The 11,145-nt window shown below is 45.7% G+C and overlaps 1 protein-coding gene across 1 annotated transcript in view; it reads left to right on the top strand.

Annotated features, from left to right (window-relative positions):
• The first annotated feature begins 4,862 nt into the window (after nt 1-4,862).
• OTOA (otoancorin) overlaps nt 4,863-11,145 on the top strand; it is a 97,310-nt gene continuing 91,027 nt past the window's right edge. The window contains exon 1 of the mRNA XM_055365469.2: nt 4,863-5,127. The gene's annotated coding sequence lies outside the window, so the exon portion shown is untranslated. The remainder of the gene's footprint in view (nt 5,128-11,145) is intronic.

Here is an 11,145-nt window from a genome sequence, read left to right as displayed (position 1 = left end):
ACCTCAGGTGATCTACCTGCCTCGGCTTCCCAAAGTGCTGGGATTATAGGCGTGAGCCACCGCACCGGCCAGAATTTCCTTCCTTTTTAAGGCTGAATAATCTATTGTATGGATAGACCATAGTTTGCTTATCCATTAGTCTGTTGGTGAACTCTTGGATTGCTACTACCTTTTAGCTGTCTGACTAACCCTGCTGTGAACATGAGTGTACAAGTATCTTGTGACCCTGCTTTTAATTCCTTTGGGTATATAACCAGAAGTGAAATTACTGGATCATGTGGTAATTCTATTTTTAATTATTTGAGGAACCACAATGCTGTTTTCTGCACCATTTAACATTTTTGCCAACAGTTCACAACCGTTCCAATGTCTCCACATCTTCACCAACATTATCTTGTTTTGTTTTGGGATGGAGTCTTGCTCTGTCGCCCAGGCTGGAGCGCAGGGCATGATCTCGGCTCACTGCAAACTCCATCTCTTGGGTTCAAGTGATTCTCCTGCCTCAGCCTCCCGAGTAGCTGGGATTACAGGCACCTACCACTACACTTGGCTAATTTTTATATTTTTGGTGGAGATGGGGTTTTGGGGTTTCGCCATGTTGGCCAGGCTGGTCTCGAACTCCTGACCTCAGGTGATCTGCCTGCCTTGGCCTCCCAAAGTGCTGGGATTACAGGTGTGAGCCACCATGTACAGCCTGTTTTGTTTTTTTAGTAGTAGCCATCCTAATCGGTGTAAGGTGGTAGCTTGTGGTTTTGATTTGCATTTCCCTAATGACTAGTGCATCATTTGTTTTTATAATACAACTTGTATGGCATTTGGCTTCATTTACTAGTAAATTGTGCTTTGTAGCTTGCTATCTATATCAGTATCACTGAATTGGACTCAGTATTCAGTGATAACAAAATACTTCTTTTTCACTGTGAAATTGTATACTTTTGGAGAACAGGGAGAATATTATTACATAACCGAACTTAAGAATTCCCTCTGGATTTGGGTCAGTATGCTGTATTCACATGAATTAAATAATATGCTTTTGTTAGAAGGTCACTTTAAAATTACTTTCAATACATGTAAAATGAAAAGTAAGTATTTTTTCTCTCAAGTAAATGCCCATGTAAATTGGGATGTCTTATATACCTGTACTTCTTAAGTTCTGGAAAATAAGAACAGATAGAGTGCCCAAATGCTATTTTCTTATATCCTGTTTAGGATTCAACACAGAACGCTGGTTTTAAACGACTGTGAACTCTCAACACTTTTCCAAATGCTAGAGTTCAAGTGAATACATTGGCAATTCTTTTTTTTTTTTTTTTTTTTTTTTTTGAGTTGGAGCCTTCCTCTGTCGCCCAGGCTGGAGTGCAGTGGTGCAATCTTGGCTCACTGCAACCTCCACCTCCCGGGTTCAAGTGATTCTCTTGCCTCAACCTCTCAAGTAGCTGGGATTATAGGCATGTGCCACTATGCCCTGCTAATTTTTCTATTTTTAGTAGAGATGGGGTTTTGCCATGTTGGTCAGGCTGGTCTCAGACTCTTGACCTCAGGTCATCCACCCGCCTCGGCCTCCCAAAGTGCTGGGATTATAGGTGTGAGCCACCTCGCCCAGCCTCCATCTTGTTTTTATTATTTATAGAATGGCCATGACTGATCGTAAAGCCCTACTGGTTTTTCCATTATAAGTAACACGTTTGTATTAGTCCTTTCTCACACTGCTATAAAAACACACTTAAGACTGGGTAATTTATAAAGAAAAGAGGTTTAATTGGCTCATGGTTCTGCAGGCTGTATAGGCTTCTGCTTCTAGGGAGGCCTCAGGAAACTTATAATCATGGTGGAAAGTGAAGGGGAAGCCAGCATGTCTTACATGGTGGAAGGAGAACTAAGAGAGAACCAAGGAGAAGGTACCACACACTTTTAAACAACTGAGCACTCACTCACTATCACGAAAGCAGTATTGAGGGGGAAGTCAGCCCCATGATCCAATCACCTCCCACCAGACCCCTCCTCCAACACTGGGGATTACAATTCCACACGAGATTTGGGTGGGGACACAAAGCCAAACCATATCAACGTTCATCGAAGAAAAAGTATAAAATGAAAATTAACTTTACTTGCCCCATAAACTTGAGAGAACCACTACTGACAGTTTGGTTTATGCCTTCCAGACTTTTTTTTTTCTGTGCATGTATATATACACACATTTATAAATGTTTAAACATTAAAATATGTAAAAATGAAAAGGTCCTTTTATTGTTCTGAGTCATGTGAGACTCCTAGACACCTATATTCTAAATCAAAAATTGACAAAGGATGGAAGCCATTTCCTGTCATTTAAAGCTTGAGGTTAAGCTTTTTTTTTTTTTTTTTTTGAGAAAGAGTCTCACTCTGTCACCCAGGCTGGAGTGGTGGCATGATCTTGGCTCACTGCAAGCTCTGCCTCCCGGGTTCATGCCATTCTCCTGCCTCAGCCTTCTGAGTAGCTGGGACTACAGGCGCCCGTCACCACGCCTGGCTAATTTTTTGTATTTTTAGTAGAGACGGGGTTTCACTGTATTAGCCAGATGGTCTCGATCTCCTAACCTTGTGATCTGCCCGTCTCAGCCTCCCAAAGTGCTGGGATTGCAAGCATGAGCCACCGTGCCCGGCTGAGGTTAAGCTTTTTATTTAAAGGATTAAACAAAGACCCTGGGGATAAAAGGATGTTTTTGAGGATGCTGGACATTAGCATTATATAAATTACTATCAGATGGGCGGCAGAATGCTACAATTGGTCATTTCTGAAGATAATGTTTTAATTGTGCCACTGACAAACTAATGTTAGCGTTGGGCATTTCAGTAATTACTTTGAAATATTACGGGTATTAGATGTGTTTCGTTAAATGTGAAGGATTGCAAGGAAACCTCTTGAGTCTACAACTATATTTCATTAGGAAAGATGCAAAACAGTTATGCATAATCCTATCATGCAAGGCTAATATTTTAATGCATTGCCTACCAGATTATTTTTTATTTTTTTTTTGAGGCAGAGTCTCACTCTCTTGCCCGGGCTGGAGTGCAGTGGCATGATCTCAGCTCACTGCAGCCTCTGCCTCTCGGGTTCAAGGGATTCTCCTACCTTAGCCTCCTGAGTAGCTGGGATTACAGGACGTGCGCCACCATGCAAGCTCATTTTTGTATTTTTAGTAGAGATGGGGTTTTGCCCTGTTGGCCAGGCTGGTCTCAAACTCTTGACCTCAAGTGATCCACCCACCTCAGCCTCCCAAAGTGTTGGAATTACAGGTCTGAGCCACCCCACCCAGCCTTGCCTTCTAGTTTTTTGTTTTGTTTTGCTTTGTTTTTGAGATGGAGTCTTGCTCTGTTGTCCAGGTGGGAGGGTGGTGGTGCCATCTCAGATCACTGCAGCCGCCACCTCCCCAGCTCATGCAATTCTCCTGCCTCAGCCTCCCAAGTAACAGGGATTACAGGTGCCCACGACCATGCCTGGCTAATTTTTGTAATTTTAGTAGAGATGAGGTTTCACCATGTTGGCCAGGCTGGTCTCAAACTCTTGACCTCAAGTGATCAGCCTGCCTTGGCCTCCCAAAGTGCTGGGATTACAGGTGTGAGGCTCCACACCCAGCCCCTAGCTTCTAGTTTTAATAAAAGTTCAAATACATCTATTTCTTAACATTGGCTTTTTTGTTTTGGATATAAAATTATTTCCTTGTGCTAATTATGTGGTCTTTGTTAAGAACAATTTTAATGACTGTGTAATCCACAGCGTTTATTTATCCATTTATTTAAGCATTTCATTATTGGTGGACATTTAGGATGAATTTTTTTCTACCACTCTGTGTATGTATACATCTATTATTGGTCATACTATTATTTTTATTATGGAAAATTCCAAGTACATAAAAAAGAAAGGTAATAATGAATCCTCCCCAACCAGCCTCAGCAATTATCAACACATGGCCCACCTTGTTTCATCCCTACTCCCACGACTCCTTGGTTCCACTATTGCCAAGCAAATCCCAGATGTATCATTTCAGTTTTGTAAATATATAACTGTAAAAGATAACCACTCTGAAAAGATAGCCACATTACAATTATTCATTAAGAAACCCGGCAGGGTGTGATGGCTTACGCCTGTAATCCCAGCATTTTGGGAGGCCGAGGCCGGCGGATCACCTGAGGTCAGGAGTTTGAGACCAGCCTAGCCAACATGGAGAAACCCGGCCTCTGCTAAAAATACAAAAAAATAAGCGGGGCGTGGTGGTGGGCGCTTATAATCCTCTTTACTTGGGAGGCTGAAGCGGGAGAATCGCTTGAACCTGGGGGCGGAGGTTCCAGTGAGCCGAGATCGCGCCATTGCACTCCAGCCTGGGCGACAGAGCGAGACTGTCTCAAAAAAAAAAGAAAAAAGAAATGAAAGAAACCTAGCCATTAAATATCCAGCGACCACATTGCTCCAATTTTCTTATAATTTTTTTTTTTTTTTTTTGAGACGGAGTCTTGCTCTGTCGCCCAGGCTGGTGTGCAGTGGCACGATCTCGGCTTACTGCAACCTCCCCCTCCCGGGTTCAAGCGATTCTCCTGCCTCAGCCTCCCAAGTAGTTCGGATTACAGGCGCCCGCCACCGCGCCTGGCTAATCTTTGTATTTTTAGTAGAGCCGGGGTTTCGCCCTGTTGGCGAGGCTAGTCTCGAACTCCTGGCCTCAAGTGATCCGCCCGCCTTGGCTTCCCAAAAGTGCTGGGATTACAGGCGTGAGCCACCGTGCGCGTCCTATAACTTCTTTTAACGGTTTGAATTCAGATCTAAATAAAGGTCCCATGTAGCGATTGGTGGATAGCTCTCTAGTGCTCCCCATCCTCGCTTCCTAGCTGCCGCCCCGAAGAGTGGCTGGGGAGCAGGCATTTGTGCGTCTTGCAAGCTTCGACAGATAGGAAGTCCCAGGCGGGGACTGTGACCCCCGTCGCTGCCCTGGCTGAGTTCCCACCTGGGCCGCTGCAGGGAGGAGGTCGCAGAGCTGCCGGCTGGCGCCGCCCCGCCGCTCTCCTGCCTGCCCGCTCCCCGCATGAGCCCCGCGGCCCGGCCCTGCGCCACCCGCCCGCCCGTGGGACTCAGTGCGGCCAAGCCGGGCTCCGCAGGTGAGGCGCGCGCGGGGGCCTGGGCGGAGGACCCACGGGGCAAAGCGCTGGGGGAGCGGGTGGGCGCCCACCGCTGGGCCTCCCTAGGGAAGGGGTGCAGGTGATGGATGGCGTGGGGGACAGACCGAGAGAAAGAGGGTGGGCAAAGTGTGGGTGCAGCGGCTTTAAGGGCTCCTGGGATTGGAGGGCACTTGGGGGGGGATGATGAAACTTCGAGAAAAGGGATCCAAAACTACTTAGTAATATAATAACAGCGATGACAACTGTTGCAATAACTATCACAATGATTATTTGTTATAATAATATAGCAGCAGTAAAAACAATAGCATTAGTAATAATAGCTACGATTCATTGCATTCTTATATGTGCCAGTGCTGGGCTTAGTTCTTTATGTATTTTATGTATAAAGTAATGCCTACCTCATAGCAGTTGTGAGGAAGAAATGGAAAAATGCAGGTAAAGGCCGGGGCTCACACCTGTAATCCCAGCACTTTGGGAGGCTGAGGCAGGAGAATCACTTGAGGCCAGGAGTTCGAGACCAGCCTGGCCAAAGTGGTGAAACTCCATCTCTACTAAAAATACAAATATTAGCCAGGTGTGGTGGCGGGCGCCTGTAATCTCAGCTACTCTGGAGGCTGAGGCAGGAGAATCGCATGAATCCGGGAGGTGGAGGTTGCAGTGAGCCGAGATCAGGCCACTGCCCTCCATTCTGGGCGACACAGGGAGACTCTGTCTCATGAATGAATGAATGAATGAATAAATAAATAAATAAATAAATAAATAAATAAACAAACAAAGTTGATAGTTTTTTGCAAGGGAGGTATGAGTGCCATGCCTACTATGCAGAGGAGGAAATGCAAGCCTATAGAGGTTAAGGAATTTGCCCAATAGCACACAGCTGGCTAAGGTTTGGTTCAGGTTAAAGCTGGGGTCTTATCCCTGGGGTGGCACCTGCCACCTGGAGTTTTAGGTTCAGGGCTGCTGAGCTGAGACTGGAGAGCAAAGCCAGTGAGCGCTGGAATCATTTAGCTCTGGGTTTGCCACCTGGCTGTGCATGCATAGCTGTGTGACCTTGGGCAGGTCACTTGACCTCTCAGAACCCATTTGCTCATCTGTGAAGTAGAGATAATGGTAATGCTTGCCTCAAAGATTCTACAAGAATTAAGCGAGACAATGTATGTTAGAGAGGCGTGTACTTAGTTCTGTCTCATTAAATGACTGCTGGGATTAAGGTTACTAGGGAGTCCCACAGCCCTGCATCATAACCCCCTCCCTGCCATTCGCTTGCTGTGTGATCGTTCATGTGCACTGAACTCATCTGTGAAACTGAGTACGGTAAACCTTCAAGGCTGGTGGAAAGAGTAAATGGCAGGGAGGAGGGTTTGGTGTGATGCCCGGCTCATAGAGGATGCTCAGTGAGACCAGTTTCTTCCTTTCTTTCCTTCTTTTCCTCATTGAATCCAAAGCCATTTGTTCTCCGGAGACTTAGGAGAGAAGAAGGGGAATAGCTGTGCCTAAAATCTCACTATTAGTGGCAGGGCTGGGACAGGAACTCAAGTCTGGGCATCTCTAGTCCACCAAGCTCCCATCCCCTTGACTGCTTTAATTTTTTTTTTTTTCCAGCCAGGGTTTTGCTCTGTCACCCAGGCTGGAGTGTAGTGACATGTGATCGCGGCTCACTGTGGCCTCAACCTCCCAGGCTCAGGCAATTCTCCTGCCTCAACCTCCTGAGTAGCTAGGGCTACAGGCATGCACCCGGCTAATTTTTAAATTATTTGTAGAAATGGAGTCTCCCTATGTTGCCCAGGCTGGTTTTGAACTTCTGGACTCAAGTGATCCTCCCACCTTGGCCTCCCAAAGTGCTGGGGTTACAGGCGTGAGCCACAAAGCCTGGGCCTACTGGACTTCTACAACCACTGTGAGCTGGGCCATTCCAACACCAAGCATTTGTAATCAGGCTGGTATTCTATAAGCCAGACATGTTTACCTATTTTGGATTAATAGGCATGAAATGGCTTTTTATTTTTTTTTATTTTTTTTATTCTTTATTTTTTTTGGTGAAAAATCTCCCAGCTAGTGTCAGTATGCCTACAGTTATGTGTTCATGACCCAGAGCTTAAATGGAGCAGGCTTGCAGACAGTGAAACTCCATGTAATTGTGAATTAATGGTTTGTGTCTGGGCTGGGGTGTCCCAGCAGGAGGGGAACCTCCTAGCATCTTTGCAAATTTCACAGAAGATGAAGTGACTCTGATCCATGGGTTGACCAACTCCTCCGGGTTTGCCTGTGACTTTCTGGTTTCAAAATGGAAAGTTTTGAGTCCTGGGAAACCTTTTGGTCCCGGGCAACTGGGAGAGTTGATCACCTTGCACATCCAAACATCCATAGTTTCTCAGGAAATTGTCTTCATTTCAGGTTTGTGGTTATTGTTGCTGTTTTCGAGTCGTTTTCACCACAGGGATCCTTGCCTGACTGATTTCCTCCAGTCTGCAGTGGGGGAATCTTTCGGTGGGGAAGGGGTATGGCCCATAGAGAAAGCTATCAACCTCCAAATCATCATCGCCCTGCCCAGTCCTTTCAGTCCTTTCGACCAGTCTGCTAAAAAAGTGACCCAAAGTGCCTTTAATGAAAACCAAATCCTGATGGGCTGCAGTTTCTCGCTGGAAAAAGGACATTATGCACAGCAGAAAGCAAGGCGTCTGTTTCAGTAACCTTAAACCTCTCTGTAGGGTTAATAGAGGGGCCCGAGCAAAGAGCACAAGAAGCCACATTGTCTGGGAAACTGGAGAATTGTGAATGGGGCCAATGTCCCAGGGCAGCTGCCCAAAGGGAAGGGAGAAAAAAGGGTCAAAGGTTCCCCAAAGCCCCAAATGACCCAAACCAGGAAGACTTCTAATTGGAGTTGAGCATTCCAGTTACAGGATGGTGATGGTGGGCCAACACACCTACAAAGTGCTTTGGGATCAGGTTTGCTCAAAACCTGTTAGAATGCATGGCTTTTGGTGTCTGGGAACTTCAAAAGTTTTACTGTTTTTGTCCTGGGCAGTAAAGTAAGCATAATTGTTTTCAAAGCTGGTTGTGGAGGTCCCCTTGGGGGAAAAATAATCCATTTGCATAACAAGTTAGACAATACGAGGGAAATCTGTATTAAAGAATGCTGGGATGGCGGCTGGGCGCGGTGGCTCACGCCTGTAATCCCAGCACTTTGGGAGGCCGAGGCGGGCAGATCACAAGATCAGGAGATCGAGACCATCCTGGCTAACACGGCGAAACCCTGTCTCTACTAAAAATACAAAAAGTTAGCCAGGCGTAGTGGCAGGCGCCTGTAGTCCCAGCTACTTGGGAGGCTGAGGCATGGTAACCCCAGTGTGGGTAACAGAGAGAGACTCTGTCTTAAAAAAAAAAAAAAAACAATTAAATAAATACATAAAATAAAAGGAGGGCTGGCAAGCTTTTTCAGTAAGGGAACATGGAATACATATTTTGAGCTTTGGAGGCCGTGTGGTCCCTGTCCCAAGTACTCAACTCTGTTATGGTAGCAGGAAGCTGCCATGGACAATAGGCCAATGAATGGGCATGGACATGTGCCAATAAAACTTTATTTATAGACACTTAAATTTAAATTTCACACAGGAAATTTTCATATGTCAATAAATATTATTCTTTTGGTTTTAAAAAACTATTTAAACAACCTAAAAAATCATTTTAAGCTCATGAGCCACGCAAAATCAGGCGGCCATTTCCATTTGGTCCGTGGGTGGTACTTTACTAACCCCTCCTTGAAACAATAAGGATTCCTTTAAAAATATAACCACGGTTTCATTATCAAACTTAAAAATATTAACAATAATTCTTTAAAATCTTCAAATATCTAATCAGGGGTTCAAATTTCCTCAATTGTCTCACAATTTTTTGGGTTTTTTTGAGACAGGTTCTTGTTCTATCACTCAGGCTGGAGTGCTGTGGCATGATCATAGCTCACTGCAGCCTCGAATTCTGGAGCTCAAGAGATCCTCCCATCTCAGCCTCCTGAGTGGCTAGGACTACAGGTGTGCATCACCATGCCAGGCTAAATTTTAAATGTTTTTATAGAGATGGAGTCATGCTATGTTGCCCAGGCTGGTCTCAAACTCCTGGCCTCAAACAATCCTCCTGCTTTGGCCTCCCAAAGCACTGGGATTAGGTGTGAGCCACTGTGCCTGGCCTAATTTTTTATTTTATTTGATGGTATTTTTTGTTTGTTTGCTTTGTTTCTTTCTTTCTTTTTTTTTTTTTTTGGAGACAGAGTTTCACTCTTGTCATCCAGGTTGGAGTGCAATGGGATGATCTCGGGTCACTGCAACCTCTGCCTCCCGGGTTCAAGAGATTCTCCTGCCTCAGCCTCCCGAGTAGCTGGGATTATTAGCATGCACCACCATGCCCAGCTAAGTTTTTGTATCTTTAGTAGAGATGGGTTTTCACCATGTTGGCCAGGCTGGTCTCAAACTCCTGACCTCAAGTGATCTGCCCGCCTCGGCCTTCCAAAGTGCTGGGATTACAGGTGTGAGCCACCGTGCCCAGACATGACGTGTTTGAATCAGGATCCAAATAAAGTCTAGATTCTACAAGTGATCAATCTTTTGTTTTTGAGTTAATAGGTTCTCTTTCTCTCTCTCTCTGTAATATATTGGCTAAAGAAACTAGGTTGTTTGTTTTGGGGAGTTTTCCACCGTCTTGATTTCTCTGGCTGCACCTAGTCTACTCAACGTCTTGGCAATGGGGGTGACATGGGTCTCAGTCCTTAAAACTCACCTAATTTCTCCGTAAATTTACTTTCTTGGTGATATCATTCAGGGTTTAAATACATGTTGACTATCTGGGGCCGGGTGCAGTGGGATTACATGCCTGTAATCCCAGCACTTTCGGGGCCCGTGTCGGGTGGATCCCTTGAGGTCATGAGTTTGAGACCAGCCTGGCCAACATGGTGAAACCCCGTCTCTACTAAAAATACAAAAATTAGCCGGTGTGGTGGCACAAGCCTGTAATCCCAGCTACTCGGGAGGTTGAGAAACAAAAAGCGCTTGAACCTGGGAGGCAGAGGTTGCAGTGAGCTGAGATCGTGCCACTGCACTCCAGCATGCGTGACAGAGTGAGACTCTGTCCCCCACCCCAAAAAAACCCCCAAAACAGAAGAACAAACAAACAAAAAAGCAAACAAAAAAAACCACTGACTATCTCTGTTTAGATAGCTGCTTCTGACAGCACCTCCCCCCTAACCTGCAGGCTCAAACATCAAACTGCCTACTTGCTATGCTGTCTGCACTCTAAAAGGCTTCTCAAGCTTAGTATGTCCAAAACTGAGCTCCAGGGATCCTTCCCTAAACTTGGAACTCGTATGGTTTTCCCATCTCCCTCTCTACATGCTCAGGCCAAATCCTTGGCGTTGTCTTTGACCTGTCTATTTCTTTTATTCCCTACATTCGATCTTTTGGTTCCGCCTTCCAAATACCTCCAAAGTCCAACCACTTCTCACCACCTTCACTGCTATCAATGACCAAGTTACTGTCATCTCTTTCCTAGATTGGTCTGCCTGCTACAGCCATTGTTCCACTCCAGGGTATTCTCAACACAGCGATCAATGTGCTTGATCCAGTTAAAATAAAAGTCAGGGCCAGGCACAGTGGCTCACACCTGTCATCCTAGCGCTTTGGGAGGCTGAGGTGGGTGGATCACTTGAGCTTAGGAGTTCGAGACCAGCCTGGCCAACAGGGTGAAATCTCGTCTCTACCAAAAATACAAAAATTAGCTGGGTGTGGTGGTGGGCACCTATAATCCCAGCTACTTGAGAGGCTGAGGCAGGAGAATCACTTGAGCCAGGGAGGCAGAGGTTGCAGTGAGCTGAGATTGTGCCACTGCACTCTAGCCTGGGCGACAGAGTGAGACACCATCTCAAACAAAACAAAACAAAAACAAAAACAAGTCAGAGCATCCATCCTGGCTAATATCCCTTCAGTGGCTCCCACCTCCCTCCAAGTAAAA

Source organism: Gorilla gorilla, chromosome 18 (genome assembly GCF_029281585.2).
Source record: "Gorilla gorilla gorilla isolate KB3781 chromosome 18, NHGRI_mGorGor1-v2.1_pri, whole genome shotgun sequence".
Lineage (NCBI taxonomy): Eukaryota > Metazoa > Chordata > Mammalia > Primates > Hominidae > Gorilla > Gorilla gorilla.
The sequence above is the reverse complement of the archived record's forward strand: the minus strand, read 5'-3'. Positions and strand labels throughout refer to the sequence as shown.